Source organism: Rhinolophus sinicus, chromosome 3 (assembly GCF_057876585.1).
Source record: "Rhinolophus sinicus isolate RSI-liver-muscle chromosome 3, RSI-T2T, whole genome shotgun sequence".
In the NCBI taxonomy this organism is placed as follows: domain Eukaryota; kingdom Metazoa; phylum Chordata; class Mammalia; order Chiroptera; family Rhinolophidae; genus Rhinolophus; species Rhinolophus sinicus.
In genome coordinates this window covers 79036914-79061998 of record NC_142503.1, presented here as the reverse complement: position 1 = coordinate 79061998, position 25085 = coordinate 79036914, and the positions used below count along the sequence as shown (strand labels likewise).

Below are 25085 nucleotides of genomic sequence, written 5' to 3'. Positions count from 1 at the left end.
CTGTAAAAATTAAAATACATTTTCCCCAGAATAGCAGAGTATCAGCTGTCAGGTGAGGAGGAAAAAAAAATTTCAATTCGTTCACTGTATGAAGAGATGGGGTTGGGGAATGGGGTGTTTGAGTGTAGTGAGTAAGAATGGAATATTAATAATTAAGAGTGTCTCCCCTTGGCTAGGCCTCACTCTGGCTCTTTTTAATGTTAGGGTGACAAGAATTGTGGCATAATTCTAATGGTCACCAAAAAAATGTATTTTCTCTTAGAAAATCTGAAACTGATTCATTTGATCAGCAAACATTTATTGCATATCATGTTATGTATTGCTTTTCTAGGGGCTGGAAAAGTAAACAAGTCAAGAAATGAATGTGAGGCAGTGGGCTAAGTGCTCTGCGCTGGTGACATATGGCCAACTGAGCAGCCAGACGATGGACCTCCTACCAAAACTGTGGGCTGGCGGGGGCTTTGAGAAGGCTTCTTGGAGGAGCTGGCCCCTCTGCTGTGTCTTACAGGATGAGTAAGAATATTAGCTACAGGAGTGGGGTCGATGGGTGGGAGGGGATAAGTGGCACAGAGGAGTTGTTCCATGAGAAAAAAATAGCATATACAGTGGTACCTCGGTTTGTTAACGTAATCCATTCCTGAAGACTGTTTGAGTTCTGAAACGTTCGAAAACCGAGGCATGGTTTCCCCATAGAAAGTAATGCAAAATGGATTAATCCATATCAGACCTTTAAAATCAACCCCTAAAACAGCAATTTAGCATGAATTTTACTATCTAATGATACCATAGATCCATAAAATTTACAGCATTCGTAAACCAAAATGTTCGTCAACAGAGATATTAAAAAACCGAGGTACCACTGTACACATAAAGGCCCTATAGAACATGGCTTCTGTAAGAATGTGCAAGCACCCAAAGTCTTCAAGTCTAAGATGAACACATTTCTTCAGATGTTAAGGTCTCCGAAGTCAGCACATATTATTCAATCAATACCTAGACATAATGTCACTCACACACACACACACACACACACACACACACAATGTAACTACTGTTTGCAATGTGACATGGGTCATCACGTACTTTATCTTTTGCAGGATTTTTTTCAAAAATGAAAACCATCTATATTTCCATTAACCATATATTGTGAGTCACATTATTTGCATTAACCAGATATCCAAGTTAAGAGTAGTTTTGGACTTCATAGTATTATAAATATCATAAGTAGGCAGCATTATGTATTTAGTTGTTCTCATGCCAACAAGGCTATAATACATAAACTTGAACTTGTATCTTTAAAAACTGACGTTTTTATTTATTAGGTTCCTAGAGGCTGTATTATATTACTATTACAAAAGATATGTATATTTCAGTACTATAACTTCTGAAAATCACTCAAAAAGCTCCTAGAATTCAGAAGACTACCAATGCCTTAGTCAGCTCAAGCTGCTATAACAAAATACCATAAACTGAGTGGCTCATAAACAACAGAAGCGTATTTCTCACCGTTCTGGAGGCTGGACGTTCAAGGTCAGGGAGCCAGTATGCTCAGGTTCTGCTGAGGGCCTTCTCATTGGTTGCAGACTATTGACTTATTGTTGTATTGTCACATGGCAGAGACCAGAGAGAGGACGAAATCTCTCTCATGACTCTCACAGGGGAATTAACCCCATTGACGAGGGTTTCACCCTCATGGCCTCATCTAACCTTAATTACTTCCCAAAGGCCCCACCTCCCAGTACCATCACATTGAGGGGTCAGGTTTTGAAATACGAATTTTGAGAGGGACACAAACAAACATTCCGTCCATAACAACCAATAACAAATACAATTAACCTTCTCCCCATGCTCTGACCATCCTAGAAGGCCTCCATCTTTTTAAGTTTGGTCACTCTTGTGGATAAAAGGGCTCATTGTTCTTAGCATCCATGTTCCTAAATATTAGTAAAGTTAAGCAACTTTTCATTTGTTTAGGAAAACAAAAAGGGGGGGGTTCTTTTTTTCTTTCTTTTCAATTTTCTTAGTTTATTTTCATATGTGCATTAGGCAAGACTTTATGCTTTGTCTTCCAAACAGAAACAAGTTGTTCTAACCCTATTTACTATGTAAGGCTTTCTCTCCCACTGTCTTATAATATTGGTATGGTGACTTTGAACTCTGTTAACTCAGCTAAGCTGCAACTCTATTTTCCAGAACTCCCTTTCCTATATGGTTTAGGTTAAAGATGACTATGAGAGAAATTAAGAAGGTAGAAGTGACACAGCAACCATTCTTCTTTGAAGGTCATTGTAGGATGCAAGGTGCTTTTGGGTGTTGTTGGCAGGGGCCAACATGTAGGGCTGCAGCTCCTCAGCTCCCACCAGATCGCCATCAGCTTCTCCACCTCCTGGACCAGATGTGGGTGCATCTCTGTACCAGAGGGCACCAGCCTCTCCTCAGGCCACCCGCAGCAGTTAGAGACAGACACAGGTTTCAGTTGTCCTCATGGATTCCACTGTATCCTCACTGGTTCACCCAAGTTTGCCCTTTTTCCCACTAGCTCCATGTCAACTTTCCTTGCTGACTGCTCCATGGTGAATCAGGTCCTAACGACAGGTCCTAATCTCAGCAGTGGCGTTGCAGAGATCTCTCAGCAAGCTCCCACATTGCTTGAGGTCTAATTTTTATAATAAATCCTTTACATCAGGGTTTCTCAATCTCATCACTATTAATATTTGGGTTGGATAATTCGTTATGCGAGGCTGTCCTGTGCATTGTAGGATGCTTAGCAGCACCCAGCTTCCACCCACTAGATACCAGCGGCAGCTGCCCCTTAGCTGTGGCTATGGAAAAAGAAACAGTCCCCACACATTGCCAAATGTCCCTTGGGCCCAAATCACCTCTATTAAGAAGTGCCACTCTGTATCATTGATAGTTCTCCTTCTGTGACTGACCCTAATTGATATCATTACCTTTATCATAAATTATTTCCAATTTACTTGGATCTCTTTCCTTATTCTCTTCCATTGATCAATTTCTATACCTTGTGTCAGTACCATGCTCCTTGAGTTAGGGTAGTTTTAAAGCAGGTATAGCAAAACAATCACACTGTTTTGATTGTAACATTTCTTTGGCGTTTACCACATACTCATTCGTATACGATGTAGCCATGATTAGGATGTAGCCATCCCTGACCTGGAACAACATTCTATTTAAACCATCCTGGAGAGAATGGCTTTTTAAACTGGATTACCTGACCATCCCGCCCCCCCCCCTTGGAATTGTATGTAAAATTGTGTGTGTGTTATGTCCAGCGATGCTCTGAAAGGTGGTCATTCTGAGTCATAACATTTTTCTAATTACCCGACTTTCAGAATCTCCTACAAAGCTCTTGGCAGGCAAGTCAGAGGTCCAAGCACAGTAAAGGTGAATTCATTGCATGTCCAGAATCCCTGCTCTGAAATTTGTGAGAGATGCTCTGGAGAAGGACATAGCCAAAGAACTGTCTCCCCAGGTCCAGCTAGCATGATATAAACAGTGACAGACATCTCATTTCCTTGTGGTGTGACCAAGAATCCCAGGTGTGCTCCTGAGGGGGCCAGAAGCACACAGCCACATACAGGGTGGGAAACCTCTAGCTTTAGCTGGCATGGCGGTTGCAAAGCATTCTAAGAGCACCGTATCATATGTTCACTTCTCATTTCATATTTATACCCTACCTGCTTCCAAAAGGACATGACACAGCTTTCAATGAAAAGCACAGATATACCTCCAAACCTCCAAAACTAATGTCAGAAGGCAATAGCCAGTAGGCAGAGGGGCTTTGTAGAATAATTATACCAGAAAGAATTGGCTTGGATCTGAACTTCCTCCAAGAGGCGAAAAAAGAAAGAAAACACAATGGTATATAGCCAGTAACAGGAAACAGAGAATCGGGAGAGGTATTAGTGACCCCCACCCCCTGGGGAATTCTGGCCTCTTTGGCAGGCAGAGAGCCAGGCAAGGGGAAGAGAACAGGTGTGAGTACCTTCCCAAACATCTGGCCCCTGCACGGATGTGTGTCCATTAAAAACGTGCTAGTTTTCTGGCGACTGAGGGAAAGGTGCCTTTGCAAAACTGTTCATTTTGTTTATCACATATTTCCTGGGCACTGGCTCTGGCCAGACTTCATACTAAGGATTTAAAAGCGAGAATAAGAACCTGGTGCCTTCCTTCAGGGGACTCACAGTCAAGGAAGGTGGATATGAGCAAACAACTAAAATGTACCTGGATAAGTGTCCCAGCAGAGGGATGAACATGGAGCCCAGACACACAGATGGGAGCCACGAACTCTGCTCGGGAGGGGTGCCAGTACCTCGGAGACCAGGATGGGGCATTGGAGCATTCGCAGCTGAAGGCCAACTATGGGGAAAGAAAGTACAGAACTTGGTGGCCAATTTTGGCAACGTGAATGGTCATGGTGAGACGCGTAGGAGCTTGAAAATTTGGCTGTAGTTAAATTGTGAAGGGCCTTTTATGTAAAGCTAAAGAACCTGGGCTTTGGCATGAGAACCATCAAATGTGTGTCAGGAGGGAGTGATGCACTCAGACCATGGGTTTTATGTATTTGCCTAAGATCCTCAAATCCACACCCAGAAGGCTTATGGAGAGTCTAAAATTGGTCAATAAATAAATCCTCATCTGAAGCAACTGAGAGCTGAGACAAGGGCATTTCATTTCATACAAGCTCCGTGTTCTTTTCAAAGCAGAACTCTGTGTCCTTCCTCATCATGAAACAGGTAATAAAGGACTCTGGCTCAGTGATCCTACTTAGGGACAACCAAGAAGAGAAGTCAAGTAGCAGCAGGGGGCTGCTTTCAAGAATAAATCTAATTTTGGAAGAAAAAAAGAAAAGATGTATTTGGGAGCTTTCTAAAAATATATGCCTTGGTGAAGGACACACAGGTACCTCCTGCTTCTCTGTGTAGTTAAAGGAGCAACAACAAAAAAATGACCTGTTCCCATTAAGGCAGCATGTTTCTAGTGGGATAAAAAGCCAAGGGTGGCGCAGCTAAGCTGAATGGTGGACAGCAGCTCAAAACGGATTAGGGACCAAGGACAGTGGTTCCAGGCAGAGCCCAGTGATTTGTGGGGGACGTGGACAGGAAATACACCATGTTCTAAATGTGAGGGAGAGGGTGAGCCGTGGAGGCTGGGAAGGGGCAAGAAGCCACAGGGCACTGCTCTTCCTGCTGCCTGCACCCTTTTCCTCACTGACAAGCCTCAGCCGCCTCCCTTTGTGAGCCCATGATCCTTTCCTGGGTCTGCTCCTTACATGTGTTTTGAGCCTGAAGAATCTGGTAGGAAAAGAAAATATTTCCATAGTTTGAACATAAAGCGATTCAGGATACTAGAAACCCGGTAGTGGGAGTGGGCTGCAATCCAGCCACGACACTCTCGCTTTATACTTATCAAACCCTCGGTGTGTAGATCCTAAGCTTTAATTGTGACCTGCTGTTTATTATAGTAAGGCCTTCCACAGGGCTGCGAGATGCCATGAGTTTGTTTCTCTTTTTAAAATCCGGAAGTGATTTACTTTCCCTTTGCTCTTTCTGAGAACCAATCTTTCACAGTCAGCCATGGCTTTTTTGACTTCCCCACAAATTTCTCCCAGGCAAGCGTTGCCTATGACCATTCAGCACCTCAGATCTCCCAGAATTCCCTCCTCGGTGCTTAAAACTCAGCTAGTAAAGATGAAATTGCTTTCTCCTTGGAGCTGGCCTCCTTTACTCTCTGACCCCATTTGGTCTGAGATGAAAATGGCTACCATCAAAGTGCTTAGTGGTGGGAGAAATTCCAGGCAGAATGTCAGGGTTCTCACTAGACAAACTGGTGAACGCAACACATTTTCTTATCCGGGGGCCATCATTCTCCTTGCGGCATCCTCATTTCCTCCGGCACTAGCTTATCATACTCTCTGTGCCTCTCTAGGGTTCAGATTCTTCTCATCTTCTTGGATCCTCCACCCAGGTTTGCCTCTTATCACTTTCCACTTTGCAGGCCTTTCCTGAAGCCCAACTTTCCATCAAATCACCCTCTGTCTTATCTCCTCATGCCCTGTACTCTGTTAATTAATCTAATGGTGAAGTGGCACTGCTGTGAAAGTCCCTCTCGATGACAGACTGCTAAAGAAGGTGTAGTGTGTGGACCACCGGCACCTCTCCCATTCCTTGGAACAGCCCTCCTATTCCCTTTGCAGAACCTCAGCTCCTCGTTGTATGCCGTCTGGACAGGACTAGCAGGGTGATCTGGCCTGTCGTGAACGAGGGGAGGGACACATGACTTTAGCCAGGCCAATGAGGCTCTTCTTGAGAGAAGTGACAAGTGGGCAACCACCAGCTAAAACGGATTGATCCAAACCAGGTGTCTGAAAAAGCTGTGCGTTAATTCTGGCTCTCTAGAGTCTCAGACCTAGTCCGGTTCTCGTTCTTTCCCAGGCCTGAGTACCCACCCAGTAAAGTGCCCTCCCCCACAGTGAGTCTCCCTCAGATTACTTAGCAAGGCAAAAAATTTTAATACCATTTTTCACCTAAAGGAACAGAAAGTATGGACATTTTAAGAAAAGAAAGCCTTGGAAGAGACTCCTTTAAACCAAGTGGCCTTTGGGGAGGTTTGGGTGTGCTCCTTGAGAAAACAGGAAATACCAGTTGATGCTTCTGGCAGATCAGCGAGTCAACCAATAGGCTCCACTGAGGGGAGGATCAAAGGGCTGAAAGTAACATCTGACATGTGAAGAGACCTCTGCGTGAGTATCCTACTCATTGTGTGGTCAGGAGGGACGACTCCACCCGTGCAGCCGGCCCACGCCCTCCAAGGTTTCAGAAGGGGGTCAGTGGTTGTGCTGGCAGGGGCCTGCGGCCTGGCTGTGCACTGCGGGGGACAACCTGGGGGACACAGGGGACACAGGGAGCACAGGAGGAAGCTTTCTTCCTCTCCCCTCTGAGGGAGCCTCTGGCTGTGCGCTATCACACTCCTAGACCAAAGCGGGAGAAATTAAACCAACCCTCCTAGAGGCAGAAGTACCGTGAAGCTAAGAAAACTCAAGCTTCAGGACCCTGCACCAACACCAGCCCCTTCCAATCTCATACTAAAGATTCACTTCTTTATTTAATCTAATTCCATATTGTTATTTTACATTTTTTCATAAAGCAGATCCTCCAAGTTGTAAGCACTGGGTCCCACAAAACTTGGGTCTATCCTAAGTGTAATACAGAGGAAAGAGAAATAAGAGTAGGGAACGCACGCTGTACACAAAACTAAAAGCTGACAATGAGTTTTGCTTTTGAAACAGAATAGAATTGTAACAGGGAGAGTCAGGACCCTCCCTTCTTTCTCCCTCACAGGGGAATGTCCCTCGTTACTTAATGGGGCTCTGGCCAAGCAGAGCAACACACCTTATGGCCCCTGGGGCTGGAGGATTGTCTCCCGCTAGCAGTCCAAAACGGAAGGGCTGGGTACAGCCAGGTAGGTGATCAGGAAACAGGTGCTTCCTCTTTAGAAGAACCACCGCGCTGTCTTCCCCAGAAGACCACTCTGAACTCAGCAGGACGCTTTACTGAAGGTTCCAGAAGGTATGCTATGGCAGACACAGATGAGAGAGAAGATGTGGCTTTATTGAACTAACATTGTTCCTTGTCTCATACAAGGTCAGGCGTGGGAGAACAAGACTTCTGAGTTCAGGACTTCAGGAATGTCCCACGTGGACAATGCCACATAGGCAGTGCTTTGTTCTTGCCCAGAGCAGTTGCTAGTGTATGCTGTGCTCCTGGGAGGACCAAAACTATAAAGACAGCTCCCCCCTCTCTCTCAGTGGTGCCTGATGCAGACACAGCCTCATGCCTGACACCTGGCTTGGTGAGTGGAGCAGCGCTGGAATTCTAGGCCTCACTCAGCCCTTGAGCTCAGTAATACTCAGGGAATAAAGTACCCAACCTGTTCTGGGAGCTCTGAGGTCTCCTGACTCTATCTCCTGGACTCTTCTCCATCCCTCTTCTCCTGTAGCCCCTCTCTTTCCACTCTGCTTCTTTCAGTTTCTTGCCCTTGTCTGCTTGGACACAACCGTCCCCCTGGGAAACACGTCTGCAGGTCCAATATGAACGCTATCTCCTGGAGTTGTGCAAGGTAGTACCCGTATTCTTTGCTGTCTTTTGCTGGCTGCAGAACGGGTGGGTGTGGAGGAGGTCACTCTGTCCCATACGCGATAGAGATCCATTTTAGTTTCTCCACCACTGATGGCTCAGGTTACCTTATGATAATGGAAGAGCTAACAGCCTCCCCCAATAAGAATTGGTTTTCTTCTGAAATTAATACAACCTGGTCTCGCACAAAGTATGCTTGTTTTCTCTATTAACAATAGTTGGCGCTCCTCTCAGAGAAACAGTAATCCTAGAGTTATTATGTTAAAGGAAATAGTGCCATCTCCTAATAGTTTCATTCCGATATGAAATCCCCTACCCACAAATAAAGATGGAGGGGAAGTTTTAGCACATGGCACCAGAAAATGGTTTTAGGGCTCAGAAGAATAACGCTATAGTCCCTTCTATTCACCAGTGATTCACTTTGCTCCACTGCTTCCCTGGAACAGTTACTTTCTCTGCTATTTAATATATGCAGCATTTTTTATGGAGTGTGAAAGCTATAAGGCAGTTATCAGTTCGCTATTACGACAGTAATGTTAATAAACTCAGAGGCTCACAACCATAAGCATCTATTTCTCCCTCTTGCATCTGAAGACCAGCTGGGGTTCAGCTGGTTTAGGCTCAGCTGGACTCGACTGCAAGCTGCAGGCTGGGTACCGGGCTCCCCCACATGTCTCTCACCTTCTTGGCCCAGCAGCTTTTGGAGGCATGTTGTCTGCATGGAAGAAAACGGGAGTGAATACGCTCAACCATAAAAACACATTTCAAGCCTCCAGTCATGTCATATCTGCTAATATCCCAATGGCCAAAGCAAGTCACACAGCCAAGCCCCACATCAGTGGCACAGAAAAATACATTCTGCCTCTAGTTGGAGGAACATCAAAGTTATATGGCAAATAGTACACAGGACTGAAGAACTGAGAATAATAAGCCACCTACCATCCTTCCTGAAAGGGAAGCATGACAAAAGAAATACTACTTTTAGGGATCTGCTTTGTGCCAGGCCCTCTTCTATGTGTTTCAGGCTCAAAATTTTATTTCATCTTCACAAGAACCCTGTATTACTGGGAAACTGACATCTACATGGGAAACTGGGGAGCGGCTGAGCCAGGGTTCACACATGGGCCCAACAGTCTTCATGCTCTGCCAACGGATAGAGAGGGGGAGATAGCAGCCTCTGTAGCTGTCTTACACTTTCTGAACTACAGATGGAGATTGAGCCAGGAAAGAGATAAACTGTGGTCTTTTCAAACACACGCATTTTCCAAAGCACCTGCGGCAGGGACATGATGCTTGAAGTAATAACTGGAGTCCAATGACCCAAGTCCTTCATCATTAGACCTTAGATTTGCTGCTCGGGTATTCCCAGGGCTCTTGCAGGCATTGAAGCTAGTATGAGTCACACGATCTTGCCCTAATATCTCTGTTATAATGGCATCAGAAACCATTTTCAAGTCCTATATCACAAGTGCAGATTTTCCCATTTTTAATTGCTTTCTTGCACTTGTCTTATTATGTATTAATAGAGAAGGCAAGTAGGAGAAAGAAGGAGAAAGAAGATAATATTATTAGACAGTGCCCCAGGTGGAGCTGGGAATCACTTAGCATCAAGTTTTAGATTGACTAGGATGCTTTAAGAACAAAACAGGACACAGAAGTGTACAGATCCAGTATTAAGTGAGTTTGTGCTGAATAAATATTTGTCAAAGGAATGAATTCATCAGCAGGGATTTTCCACCTGTGCTGAGCAGCTGTGCTGCGATTCAAGCCATGGGTTTGTGGGCCTGGGAGGATGACCAGGTTTCTTCTAAACCACCAACACTCCTCTCAGAGAAAAATACTACCTCTGAGGTTGCCCACACTCTGTCCTCCCTTTAGACATCTGGTGACATCCTGATGACTCCTCTCTCTTCACTGATGACTTGGGCTCCTGGATTACAACCCTTCCCTGGTCCACCAGTGCCACAAGCTCTGAGGAGCGTGGATACCACTGCGAAGGATCACGTGGTACCTAGCCTTGCAGTTCCCAACTCTGCCAACGCCACAGCCTCCTCTTCCCCACTTCCACCCCTTTCCACAGCCCAGGCTTTTCCCCTAGGGCCTCACCCTCGTCATAGTTTCAAACTGTACGTCAGAGCCACTGATGTACATGAAGTGAGTCATGAAGCTAATTTAGTGGACTGCAGCAGTTTTACAAAATAAAATAGACAATATCCAAAAGCATTGTATGTAATAAGCATGTATTTTTTTAAATAAACTTCTGCTTAAATTATATATAGATGAGTGTACAGGGCTATGATGTCAGATTTTTCTCTAAAAGTTATGATCAAAAAAGTTTGAAAAATATTTCGCTGGGCTTTTTCATTTGTAGAACAGTCCCTTTAAAAAATATCATTCTGTCACAGACACCTATTGTTACATTTGCTCACTCTCTACTCTTCACACACCCATTGCTGCAGCTCACTGGGTTTCGTGTGGCCCATCAGCATGACAGATGAAAAACTTAAGAACAGGGATATTATTGCATTACAAATCTCCTACTCCATCTCAATCCCTTCTGACACACACACACACACGAAATCTAGTGTATGTTGTGTGTGTGTGTGTGTATGTATACTCACACTTGAATGGAAATAGAAACAGAAGTTGAGTTTCACATATGAGCTGTCATGGGTCAGAACAGACACACCACAGGTAAAGTGAGATGACCAAAACCTCATACATGGTATTTGCGAAAATCTTGGGCAAGGTGCTGTGGACTTGGGGATTTGAATTAACCTCCTGAAATTAATTCAAGATGCAGGGAGATTACAGCTGTCATCCAGATTGCAAAGTCATAACCCAGAAAGGAAAATGCAGTCTTCAAAACTCAAGCCATAATGTAAACTTTTGAGTCAATGTAAATTGTAAGTTCAAATTTCCCCTTGGGTGATAGGATATAGTGGGATCCCTCAACCTTGACTCTATTGACATTTTGGGTTGGATAATTCTGTGCAGCTACATCCCTGACCTCTGCTGACTAGATGCCAGTAGCACCATCCCCTCCCCACTTGTGAAAACCAGAAACATTTCCAGACACTGGGAAAATTCACCTCAGTCAACCACAGGGACGTAGCAATGGTACCAAAAACAATAGCATGAAGTGTCTCATGGTTGAGAAGTCCCTCTGCAGGCACGATCTCCTTTGGCGCACACAGCAGCCTATGAGGTTAAGACAGGTCCTGGGGGAGCTTTCCATCACCCTGCTGCCTGGGGTATCTTGTTCTCTTGGGAGCTCAGCCTCTGCCTTTCCACTCTGAAGTAGACAATCTGAGGCTCTGTATTGTGAATCACTCTCAAAATGAACCTCCGCTTACCCCATTCTGTCTTTTGCTAAGACAGGAATCAAAATACCAGGAGACAAGATGTCACAAGTGCTTTAGGGGGCCCAGTGTGGACACTCCCGCCCTGCCTTGAATCACAAGAACACAGATTATTAACCTTGTTTACCTTCCTCATTTATAGGAGGCAGAGGCCCAGAGAAGAGAAATAACTTCCCCTACATTAGACATGTATCCGTGGTGCCCCCTGCTCTGGACCCTAGGTCCCCTCACCCCAAGATGATACTCAAGGAAGTAAACCCCAGGCGATTATAGTCCCAGTCCTTCTGCCTCCCGAATTCCAAATTCCTGGGAGCAAGTCACAGTGGGGCTCTCAGGATGGCAGCACTGCAGAACTCCAGGGGGCACTATTCACATAGACCATGCAAATCCTACAGTACTTAGTTCCAGAGTATGAACCGGACTTCAGGGGTCCACCCCATGGATAAACAGCAAATCTCAGAGAAGGTGGTAGCGAATTAGGCACCTCAAAAGGTGTCTACTAACATGGTCTCGGGCAAGTCAGTAAACTTCTTGGAGCTCCAGTTCCCTCATCTCAATTTGGCAGTTTTAAAATATCGCCCTCAAATTCTTGGCCACTCCTCCCATTGATGGGTATAGGTCTTTGTGCCTTTCCCTGGAATCTGGGCTTTGTGACAGCTTGACCAGTAGAATCCAGCACAATTCTGCTATGCCAGTGTCCAGACCTAGGTCTTTTAAAAAGTGCAAATTTTCACGTTACGTCTTTTGGGATGGTCTCTTGGGACCCAGTCACCACGCTGTGAGGAAAGCCACATTGTCCCAGGAGAGACCCAGCTGGAGTCGCACCAACTTTCCAGCCAGATGAGTGAGCCATTTTGCAAGTCCATCCTGCAGCTCCTAATTGTCTGAGCTGATTCCTGTGAAGCGGAGATGAGCCCTCCACATGGAGTACCGCCCAAATGGCAAACCCATGTGGTAAACAAATGATCGCGGGCGTTTTCAGCTGCTGTGTTTTGGGTTGGGCTGTTATTCAGCAATAATGAGGAATGCTCAGCTTCTCAGCCCTCCCTCCTCATGCAAGTATCACGGCAATCTGATGAGTTATAGGGTATGAAAAGTAAAAGCTCTTGGTAAACCCGGAGAGTCAAATCAGCTTGATTTTGTGCGATTCCAAGATAAACAGGCAGCAAAACCATGGATCTCTTAGCCAGGCAGCAGCTGGCCCATGTTCAGGGGAGAAGAGGTGGTTGCTGCTCATGGCGGTGAGCAGAGGAGCCAGGCTGGGAAAGGAGCAGATGTGAGGAAGGAGCAACCTGGGACAGAATGCTGCAGTTTCTCAAGTCCCGGGCTTAAGGTGACCCTGTGAGGTTGTCTGAGACCCTTCCTCCAGACAGATACATGAAGGATATCGACTTTATTTTAACAGTTCTATGAGGAAACAAACGTCAGTGTCTAGCCATAAGTTTGAATTATTCTGTATGCTCTGTCAGGAAATTCTAAACCAAGTCCCACTGGTTTCCTATGTGGCCCATATCCCTGGGTTATGTCGTCAGATAAATTAGGGGACAAAAGTAGAAAGTCAAAAAGGGAAACAATTAAGGGGAACTGACTGGAGAGGAGGAGCCAGTTGGAGAGACAGCCTGGAGGATGAGGTAGGTTCATCCGATGCCGCCATGTGTCGCATCCTCGGCCACAGGGATTCTGGCCCAGGGGGGTTTCCAAAATCCTCAGTTACTGCCATGGGCTGTTGTGTTGCTGTTTTTTCAAAATGTTTTCCCCTATCTTTTTGCGTACATTTTATCAACTGCACAGAAATCTAATAGCCCAGGTGCCGATTGGGTGATGGAAAGTCATAAATTATTTTGCACCTCAAGGTACAAATACCACCAAAGAGATCTTTCTGAACCAAGTTCGATGCCTGGTTATTCACTACTCTCCAGTTTTCCTTCTCTGCAGTTCTGAGCTAGGGGTGACCTTGGTGGAAATGGCCTTGGACCTTCTAGCCACACTGGATCTGTCGAAAAGCTGAAGGGATGTGAGTTGTAGCTGAGTACGTCCTGGAAACCAAAGACAATGTAGGTGCTGGTGCTGCTGCCACCACATTAGTGCTGTAGAAAGTCAAGACAGAGGCCGACTCAGTAAAAAAAAAAAAAAAAAAAAAAAAAAAAGGCTGAAAAACGAAGAGAAAATGAGTCCTGAGGATACTGTCTGAGGTTCATGTCCAGCCATGCCTGAAACCAGTCCTACCCCTGTGCATTGCAGCCTGCAGGAATCAATACATTCTGCTTTTACTGAAGACAATTGAGATGGTCCTTGTGTCACTTGCAATGAAGAGTCCTAAAGGACTGGCACGCACCAAGAAAATTTCCTGTGGTTACTCAGGCAGCAAACGCACATGGTAAGTGGTTTACTCTGCAGAAATATTATAAATACCCCCCATCCCAGCGGGAGCTCTTTTCTCTTCTGTCCACCTTCTCTGAGACACAAAAGGGCACGGGTGGGGGACTCCTGGGCTTCCACATTATTTTCCTTCTCTGTGCTGAGCCTCCTGGTTCTGGAATCAACTCGGCTGCTTTCCCACCCCTGCCCCCACCCCCACACCTCTCTCTACAGTTAGTTTTGACCACAGCAGAGCAAGCTTCTGACAGTGCCTCAGGGCATCAATGAACCAGGAATTAAAGTTTTGGAAAGTGTGTATCTACTTTTAAAGCCAGCCCATAAAACCTCAGCGAAGCACCAGAGGGCACAAGCTGCTCCCTGGTGGGGACCCCTTTCCCCCTAAGCACCAGGCTGAGGAAGGCGCAGGAGAAGCCCCCCTCAGATCTCTGACTGCAACAACCTCCCTGGCCTATTTTCTGGCTCATTTTTAAATATTCTATCCTTTGATGAAACCATGTATCCTGATTTGTGATTCTGAAAATACGCTACCATTCATGAAGCAGCACCCAAGCTAGTCTGTGTTCCCGCAGAGGGTAGGCACTGCCTGGCTGTCACTCAGGACCAGTCTGCACTGTCACTGTCCTTTCTGTCACGGGGGGGTGGGGGGGGGGCAGGTGGCAGCTTCCAGCTCTTAGTTCTTAGAGCCCTGAGGATAGGTCGCTCCATGCTGAAAAAAAACAGAGTTCCTGGTCCCTTTGGGCCTTGATTTACAGAGTGTGGCACTTAGATAACTTATAAGTGCTACAGAAATACTTTTTAATTGCCATGTCCTAATTTAAGGATGTTTTAGGAAAAATATAACTGGTAAGTAATTTCATGGATATTATTGCCTGAGATGAGGCCAAAATACTTAAAAAGTCAAGTTAAATTAAAATGTAAAATAAATAATAGCTCAGTGATCTACAAGTAGTATAACGACAAAAATCATAACGATGGTAGAGAAAAGAAGGAAATTTGGGAAACTCTGCTCTCAGTTATCGCTCAAATGTCTTCACAGGGGTCTGCTTCTCTGGACCAAATTTCTTCAGAGTATTCAGTTTTGCTTTCTTTCCCTTCACCTCTGACCCACCCCCAGCTGAACCCAGAAATGTCACCTTTGGCTAAGTAAAAATAGTGACAAAGCAATTGAACTTGCCAGAGCTTCCTAAACTATGTTCAGAAAACAATGAGTCGCATTATTCAATGTGTCACATTGGTAATTTTGTAATGATTCTAACACACACACTTCACATGTAGACTTCACAGCAGGGCATTTACAATAATAAAGGCTCATCTGTCCACAACTATATTTTGACTGTAGTTCAACATTTTTTTAACTTCTACTAAAGGGACTAGAAGTGGGAGAGGGCTTGAGTGTGGGGCTGGTGTGGGGGAGACGGCTCTCTCCATGCACTGGGAGGTCCCTGTCTGGTGACAAGAAGGATGCAAAGCCACGCAACCTGTTGTATCTACAATTCTATAGCCCTAGGTGGGCACCTTTCAGTTAGTCTTGCAGGATAACAGTCTATGGACCATATATCTATGTCCCTGTATCTACACCTACCGCAAAGCCAGGCCAAAAAGAGCCTCTCAGGCCACAGAAGACTATTTTAGAAAAAAATAACAGACGTGGAGTCTTAGAACTAATTGTAACCCTGAAGAATGCACCAGAAGTAAAACCAAAAGCCTGAATTTCAAAGTCAGAAAACCTGGGTTCAAATCTAGACAGTCTCACTTACTGGCTACGTGATGCTGTTGACTTCTTTCTTACATCCTTAGCTCTAGTCGCCTCATTTCTATAAGTAGGTTAGCACACCATTCTCCCCAAGTTCTGGCGACAACTCCGCTGCATTATTTTATGTAGAGCACTTGGCTCCCAGTTGGCAAACACTGACTGTTCATTCCTTAGTTCCCTCCTTCTTCCTCCTTCAAATGCACAAGCTCTCTGTGGGAGAAAGGCAAGCTGGCTGCTGCCAGGAAGGGGCTGGGGTGGGGGTGCAGGGATGGCGCCATGCTTAATTGTGGTTTGTGCAGGCAGAAAGCTGCAGCTATACTCCTCTCACCCCTGCCTTTCCAGACCTAAGAGACAGGAACACTGTGTCGTTCTCTCACGGAAACCAGCTCCTTTCCCACCACCGGGCTGAAAGGAGCAGACCTCATGGAAGCAGACAGATCAGGTAAGCGCAGAGAAAGCTGGGCTGAGACAGGCAGCCAAGACTGTCCTTCCCAGCCTGCTCTGCCCCGGGGGTCTCTCCATTGCCAGAGGATACATTTTGGATCTTCCCTCCTGTGATGCTCTCTCCAGCCCACAGGCCAGTTTGGCGACCAGAACTTCACGTGATGGGCCTGACTTGGCAGGTCACAAGGCTTGGACATCATCCCAGACTCTATGCAGTTTGGATGGTCAGCTACAGCCATGGTGCAGAGCATCTGATTCAAGTGTAGACTTCATGTCTTCTATTATTAATATAAAATGAATATATGCCAATACCAGAAAAATTGGAGCAGGAAAACTGGAAAGTTACCAGTAATCTCATTCCTTAGAGATAACCATTGTAAATGAATCTCATCTGTAAGTATCTCAATTCTCCCTTGTTAAAAACTAAATTACACTGTCACTGTTACTTCTTTAAGACAGTTTGCTTTCAAGAGAACATGATGCTTGGTAAGTGGTTTCATAAGGAACCAAGGCTCTTGGTTCTGGATGAGCCCCTTGTTTTGGTGGTGAGGGTGGAGCCTCTCTGGAGTGTGGTCCTGGGCACATGGACACAGGTCCCATATGCCCAGGCGTGCCCTTCAGAGGCCAGTGCTCGTGAGGGGCGTCGCATGCTGTTAGGAGCCTAATGGTCAGCCCTTCCCAGGACTCAAAAATTCAGCAGAGAGGAGAGATGGGGATTGTTGCATCCAGATTTCTGCAGTCACAGGAGGACAAAGATAGGTATAGAAATGGACTAAAGAGCCCCAGCTTTCCTTACCTCTCCACTGCCTCCTAGTAACACACTCTGGGCATTCTTCCCCAAGTTCAAGGCCTGTCAAGGGCAGTCCATTCTGCTTGCCTCTGCATTTTGAAAGGCGGTGGGGGGTGGGGTTCGTAATTACTCCTTCTTGCTATGAAGTAATATTCAGTTAGTTCATTGTGCATTTAAATGACTTATCTGTGATGCATAATTAATAAAGTTTTGTACGCTGCTTTGCTGAATCCCTGTAAAAGTTTCAAGGCCTTAGGTGACAACTGATCTTTCTTTTACCTCTTGGCATCCTTGCCAGATGCTCTTTTGGGGCCTGTTCTACCAAAGAGATAGTAGTCCTTGCAGCTCCCAGGTTTGTGACTTTCAAAGCAAAAATGGCTGCAGCTCAGCCGCTGAGAAGCCAGGGCAAGTCCTTGTATTCGTGCTGCCAACTCAGGAGGAAAAGACAGAGCAAACAGCAGGTGTGGAAGCTGGACCTCGTCCTCCAGGAGCTAACAGAGCAGAAAGGAGTGGCTGGTTGAAGTGCCACCACAGCAAGAGTGAAAGGGGGACTCCCACCACAGCCTGTGCCTCCAGCCCCGTTTCAGGGAGGCGTGAACACCTGGATGGTCTGCTTCCAGGGGTAAAACCTCATTGGCTGCCTTCTTCAGGCACAAGATTGCAGCCCAGGCAGGCTGAGCAGACAGAAAAACTGGGCCCAGGGCAAGTTCATCTTTCAAGGCTGTGTCAGTTTGCTAGGGCTTCTGTTAAAAAGTGCTGCAGACTGGGTGGCTTAAGCAACAGAAATTTATGTCCTCACAGTTCTGGAGGCTAGACGTCTGAGATCAAAATGTTGGCAGGGTTGCTTTCTTCTGAAGCCTCTTTCCTTGACTTGTAAATGACATTAGCGAGTCCAATCTGATCCTCCCACTCTCAGGAATACAAATAGGAAAGCTGGAGAGGATACCTATCGGTAGCGGGAGGAGATAGAAGATCCATGAATAGAAGCTGCCGAACCACGTAGATTGAAGATCGTTTCTGACTCCACTAATGGAGGCCTTTGAGCCACTGTGGACCTAGGAACACCTTCCAGATGCAGCCCCTCTGAGCTGTACCAGCACTGGGGTTTGGGTTCCGAGGTGTCTGAGCAATTACACATGGATCCGGATGATAAAACCCCTTTTTGAGCTGGTCCTTTTATGTATCTACCTCTTGCAATGGAAACAAAAAATACCTCTAGGGCAATATACATATATTACAAGCCACATGTGTAAGTTTTAAGTTTTCAGTGGCCACATTAAAAAATTTAAAAGAAGCCAGTGAAATTAAGTTTAATACTTTATTTAACCCTGTATGTCCGAAATATTATCATTTCAACATATCATCAATATAAAAATATTTAATGATATACATACTGCACAACCCTAGAGAACCATCCCAGCAGGGGCCCCCAGTTCCACTGAGTACACAGGGAAAGCCATTATCTGGGTCATTTGGGTCCTACGCTCATCTTTCTCTTTACTGTCTATATTGAGTGATTTTGTTTCTCTAGAATCCTGACTCCAACGACCTTGGAACACAAGGAGATATTCACTCTGAGCACATGGAAGACCCTTGCTTTTAGATTTGGAAATCAGGGGAAGATTGGGATGAATTGCCAGCCTGGAAAAATGTGCCAAGGACTAGGTATCATGTGAACTACCCAGCTTGCACCGTGGAGATAGGAGAACCCTGGAAATATGAAAAGTGTCCAGCTCTGTTTCTGTTATTGTTAAGAGAGCTGTTGCCCACAGCTAACCCCCTGTCCCTACAGAGAGGACATTGAAGTTGAGAGGTGATGTGATTTGCTGGAAGCCCCTCACCAGTGCGTCATAGAGCCAAGATTCAAACCTCTAATTCCAAAATCGGTGCTTTTCATGGTGCCCAAAGTTCCAGGGACTTGGGTTTAAAAATAACTGTTCTAGAAAATAAAATCTGAAGTAAACCAGGAAGTGTTGTTGTGACTGTTTTAGTAGATTATTCAGGTCCTAACCTCAAGCACTTTGCACATGAAAGCCTGTCCCGGTTGAGCAAGCTGACCCTAGCACCGGGAGAAACTCCAATTCCTCGGCCTTCCGGCTGAGCAGCCTGGGGTCAGGCCAGCCCAGACCTTGATGGCCAGAGCGCTGAATGGGAAACAGGAGCCACCTCCTTGACGGGCGGAGTAAAATGGATTAAGTGATGTCTGTTAAGCATGAATAAGGGCGCTGTCCCATGCTTTACACATGAACTCTGTGACCTGCCCTCAGCATGTCATGCTGCCTGCAGGACTGTCCTTCTCTCCTCCAACCTCTGCAGTTGCTCCTGCCTCGGACCCGGCCCAGGCCTGCCGATCTCTAGGATGTATTAAAAGGCTCACCTGTGTGGGTCTGAGTTTAATTACACTCGTCAGGCGAGGGATTTGGAGAGCTTTAATTTAAGGCTGGTGTTGAATGCTTTTAAATTATTTTAAATTTTCCAAGGCACCCAGGTGCAACACACAGCTTTTATAAATTACAGAGCAAATGCAGTGGAGGCTGGGTGCACAGAAGGGCCAAGGACGAGCATAGCCCCCCAAAGGATGAAATATATTTCTGGCAACGGGGAAGAGCAGAGCGCACACCTATCATTATAGTTAATGGGACTGGGGTGCTCAGCTCCCTCTCGGGGCCCAGCACAATGCAAATCTGGCTCTTGGAATTCAGTGTCTCACTGCTCCCTGCCCGCTCAGTAGCACTGAGCCCTGGTGAAATGTGTGTCAAGTTCTTCAAAACAATGATTGCTGCTAGAGGAAAAATGATCAGCGAAGTACTCCGAACTTAACACCTCCTCAGAGCTGGAAATGGAAATGAATTCTGGAAATGTTTGCATTCTGTTTAATAGGAATCTGCACACATCTCAGCTGCTGTGTGCAAAACGGAAGAGGGATTTTTAACAGATGATAATGAGCTTAGAAAGGCACTTGCAAGGTCTAGAGGCCAGAGTGACGGACTGGCGATCACACTCTGACTTCTCGCCACGGTTCTGCTGTGTGACCGTGGGTGAGCTACTTAACCTCTCCAGGCCTCCTTCCGGGAGTCGAACTCACAAAGGTGTTTAGACCAATCATTTATGTTAGAAGCTCAATAGTGATGCGAGTTACAGGTAAGAGTGCAGAAGTCCCATCACACGCCGGTGAAATCTTCCCCAACGAGCACAACAGGAAAGCATCTGAATAGTGCTCCTGTGGAAAGTAAGCACCTCTCACTCCTGGGACCACCCTGGCTCAGAGTCCCCTGGTTCCTGGACAGAGGGGTGATTTGTGGGGAAAGCCAAAGGATGGGATAGGAGATCCCTTCACCAAGAAGATTCCACCCACAGTCAGAAGTTGAACCAGAAAATTCTGACATGTACCCCAAGGCATGAACTAAGATGTTAAAATGGGACTCATGTCTCAGGTTTGGTTGAGGCCCCAGAGGCCATAAGTACCAGTGAACAGTAGGCCCCAAGAAAGGCCCAATCCAAAGGGGGGTGCTAGACCACCTGTGCAAGACATTGCAAAGATTTGTCCCCTAATCAGAATCTGCCTGGAGGATACAAAAGGGCCGAGGCTGAGGAAGCTGCCAGACTTGTTTGCAGAGGCTCTGAGTCCTCCAGGATTCTCCCTCCTACATTAGGATTGAGAAGGAGGGGCGAGACTTCCCTCTTTTCAATCCAGCTGAGATGGGCTTCTAAAGAATCACTTGGAGAGTTTGGCCTGTGTCCCCTGAAGTGTGTTGGGGACCGAGGCTGGGCCAGACTCACACCTCAGGAAGTCCACAGGCAGAGGCTTGCTGAGGCAGCTTGGTGGCAAAGCAGAGAAGTACACTGAGGGCGAACTGCATGTCCACAAAGGCGATTTCCCTGGGTGTGAGATATCAGGAAGGGAACCGGCTTGGCCAAACCTTAGACCTGACCCTTATGGGCCACCTGGGAGGGAACGGGACCCAACAGGGCCATTGGACTATATGTGCCGACTGTGCCAGGGCTGCAGGAGAAAGGGGGTTTTAACAGATGATAATGCCTGTTGCAGCTGAAGGCTCCCAAGAAGAGAATGTCCTCCACAAAAGCCAACAAAAAGGTCCCTGCTCGGAACCTGTCAAACCAGAAGACGACAATGTGAGTTATAGCAATGCTAGTCAAATACTGCCTTTCCTACCATCACCTCTCCTCTCTCCACCATCTCCAAGCTCTGGATGAGCCAGAAGCATCCTGGTGAAGTGAGAAGGGGAAAGATGGGAAGTGACCAACTGTTCTCTCCCACCTACTGCTCGGGCCCACGCTGGGAGGAGGGAGAGGATTTAATTTTTGAATTGTGTGAGGTTTTAATTAGTATGGCAGACTGGATATTTTAATTATTGAAGTTAAACTATTTTAAAATCCTAAAGCAACCAGAAGACTTTTTATGATCTAAGAATGACAGGCAAAACCATGGGATTTGCCCAAGCCTTCATCAGGTGGGTGAAAATTGGTCAATAGAATGGTTTTGAAGGGACAACTGTGAGAAAGAGTAAAATCGTTTTCTACCTGTACCTCACCGAGTTCAGGTCATTCAATTGCCAGTTACATACCCTTCAGGGACTGCAGTGTGCCAGCAAGGAGAAAGGTACCACCTCTGGTGACAGCAGTCAGGCCGTTCACCACCCCAGACGGACAGATGAGACAGCCCATGATGACAGCGAAGCCGCATTGCTCCCGGGACACAAAGCTCGGAAAGGTTTGGAGATGTGCTGCCTCTTTCAAGGCCCCTGCATGTTCAGTTGGTGTCCCAGAATAAATATGTTTCCAGAAGTGCTTTATTGCCTCCAGAAGGTATATCTGAGTCATAATTACTCTTAGATAAAAGGAATCTCATTTCATTGTATCAATTAGATTCGAAAGCCCAGAGAGGTTAAAGCAGCTGCTAAAGTCATGGTTCTTTTGGGTGCAGATGACAAAAACCAAACCAGAAACAGGAAGGAAGGAAAGAAGGAAAGAAGGAAGGAAGGAAGGAAGGAAGGAAGGAAGGAAGGAAGGAAGGAAGGGCAGAAGGGAGGGAAAAGAAAAAGGCACAGAGGGGGAACGTTTACTAGCTCAAGTATCTGAAAAGTCCAGGCATGATCTGTGCAGGTATGGCTGTATCCAGGTGCACAATTAGTGTTATCCAAAATGTACCTTTCTCCATTTCTTGGCAATGCATTTGCTGTCCTATGAGATGGCAAAAATCACCACCTTGTAGTCTATCAACTGGGCAACCCCAGCAAAAATAAAAAGGGACTCTTTTCAGTAGTTTCAGTAAAAGTCACAGGTTGAACTTCATCGACCTGGTTTAAATTGCACGTCCAGTGCTGAACTGATGACCGTGACTGGATGCACTGGCCTTGCACTTATCCTCCCTGGGCCTGGGGTGTGGGATGTGCCCCAGGGAAAACATGGGGTGTGAGGACAAAAGAGCTGCTGTCACTTGAAGACGGGGACATGAGTGAAGGGCAGGCAAAGACAACAGATGTCCACTCCAGACCTAGAGACAGTAAGTAAGTGTTAAAGCCAGGATTAGAACCTACGCCTTTTGGTTTCTAAACCAAAGATTTTTATAGGCCAAAGTCATTTCACTGATGTGTCCCTCTTTATATATTTTGTTAAGCCAGTATTAGTAGGGTAAATTTGGGGTCCAAAAACTCAATCTATCCTGCCCTCCTACATAAAGGACCTGCTACACATGAACCCATGTGAACAAGATCATTTCATAGATGAGACAGCAAATGGAACCATCGGCCTCATTTTACTACTAGTATTGTTCAAGAAAATAATTTCTGCTGTAATGTACTCTGACACTAGAGAAATCTCTAATTTGATAAACTTCTGATTCAGGATTACAAAGTGCCATTGCTTTTCACATGAGTGAGACAAAAGTTAGAGTAACCTGGCAACAGAGTCAAATGCATTCTTCCACGCTCTCCAGCGGTCTGTCAACCTATCACAGTTAATTCCTAAGGAGGGAGCTGAATAATGCTGGTGGAAGTGACAAAGTTGTTAATTTGTCAGACAAGAGATCAAGAGCATAAACAGGACGTCTGATGTGAAGTTTGGGGTTTTTCTTTTGTTTATTTACATGTACATAGGAAAAGAAAGATTTTTTTTTTTTTTTTTCCAGAGAATGACAACTAGAGTTTTTAAAAATCCATATCCCGGCTACACAAAAGTTCAGACGTTTCAATGAAACGAGTGGATTTATGCTGGTGGGTGACTAGTCACTAATTCTAACCATGCAAGGCTTTACCGGAAGCGCAGAAGGAAGTAGGAGGCAGGCTGGCTCTGATTTAAACGGAGCAATATTTCCATAACGTCTTATTGACTCCCTGCTTTGTGGATTCAGGCCCTGCTCTGCCAGGGGTTGGTGGCTGGACGTCCGTGAACCCTGAGTACGTTTAAAGTCCTGACTGTGAGTTACGGTGCCTGAGGCAGACACAGTGGAGGTGATTCGTGCTGCTTGAGAGTGAAGGGATCAGTGGTTATAATTTTCAATGCATTTTTAAATCAATTCTGGTGTGTACACAACATTGCTGAGAAAATTGGGCTTGCCCTGACTTCCCCAAGAAGCCTGCACCTTAGAGGGGTGATTTATACATGGTTTATCAATTACCCGTCTGTACAGAACTCTGGCCTAGGGTCAAACACAAAAACGAAGATAACTTTAAAGCTTGTCAAAGTTCCTTTCCTCTCCTCTCCTCTCCTCTCCTCTCCTCTCCTCTCCTCTCCTCTCCTCCCCTCCCCTCCCCTCCCCTCCCCTCCCCTCCCCTCCCCTCCCCTCCCCTCCCCTCCTCTTCCTTTCCTTTCCCTTCCTTTCCTTTCCTTCTTTCTTCCTTCCCACAAATATTCCCAAGTGCCCACATTTGCCAGACTGCAAATGAGACCCAGTCTCCAACATCTGGAAGCATAATGCATCAGGGAAGCACGCACTGAACAAACGGTTCCAAGAGTGATGAGTAAGTATTACGGGAGCTCAGAACCAGGGGCCTGACCACGCCAGGGGTCCTGTGTCAGGAAACACTGCTACCCCAGGTGTAGGTCTCTAAGAGTGTCACAGCCAACATGGGCCAACAGCTGGAAGGCTGAGGCTGCCCACGGCGCCCTGCACAGAAGGCACGCTTTGTGCTAGCTCAGTGTGGAAACTCTGACTGGGGCACTGCGGGCTTTCAGATGGATTTCCTATCATTTATCTTCTTATCAAAAGGTTTAATCACTTTCCGCTCTCCTGACTGTATGGGAATAATGAGCTTATTCTATCCCTACCGATACAATGCACAATAGAAACAGTTCATTCGGCCTCTAAAATGAATGTTTTTATTGTATACACATCATTAAAACCACAGTAAAAGGAATGTTTAAAGAAGAAAAATAAATCTCAGAAATCCCACGCACAGCTATTACATATTGCCTGCTGGTCTTTGTGTGCACACCAAGATGAATTCTACGTGAAAATTAGTTGTCATGTCATTTCCCCAAGAAGCTGAATACATTCTGACATGAAACGGACCTGTGGCTTTTGGAGAAGAAAGCATACTCCCTCATGATTTTCAGCTTCCCCATCCAGAACGCAAAAGTACTTAGAAACTGAAAACTAACCGCCATGATTTCTGCACAGAGTTGGCTGCGGCGGTCTTGTTCTGGAAACGGTTAAAAATTGCATTACATTCCTGGAGGGTAAGGTCTATATCATATACCTGGATGCCTCAATTAGCTCACTCCCTAAACAAAGCTCCTTTCTATGAAGTCAGACATATTAAATAACAAAAGCAGCACGAAACCTGAGACCTTCTGAGAGGGGTGGGTGGCTGCTAGGACTCGTTAGGCTGGCCCTGCACAGAACAGTCACGTTTTCAGAGTGACCCTGGCTTCCTCGGACTCCTTTCTCTGTCCTCTCTCTCCTGGTCAAAGTCAGGGCCGGCTTCCTCTCTCCACCATCAACGGGGACAGTGCTTTGCAACTTCACCAGTCAACCCACCCAGTGGAAGAATTCACAGCCCGACACTGTCACTTCAGCCGTGTTGAACTCTTTCTCTAGCAGGAACAATAAGGGTGGATTCTAGGCACTTGCAAGTAGGTGGAGAGGTATGGGGGAGGGAGCCGGGGGGCCCTCACCCTACAGCCTTGCTACTCAAAATGTGGTTCCTGGCCCAGCAGCGCCAGCTCCCATGGGGGCTCGT

The 25085-nt window shown here is 46.0% G+C and overlaps 1 long non-coding RNA gene across 1 annotated transcript in view; it reads right to left on the bottom strand.

The window, feature by feature from the left end:
* Nucleotides 1-25085, bottom strand: part of LOC148758511 (uncharacterized) — a 209843-nt gene that overhangs the window by 113341 nt on the left and 71417 nt on the right. The window lies entirely within an intron of this gene.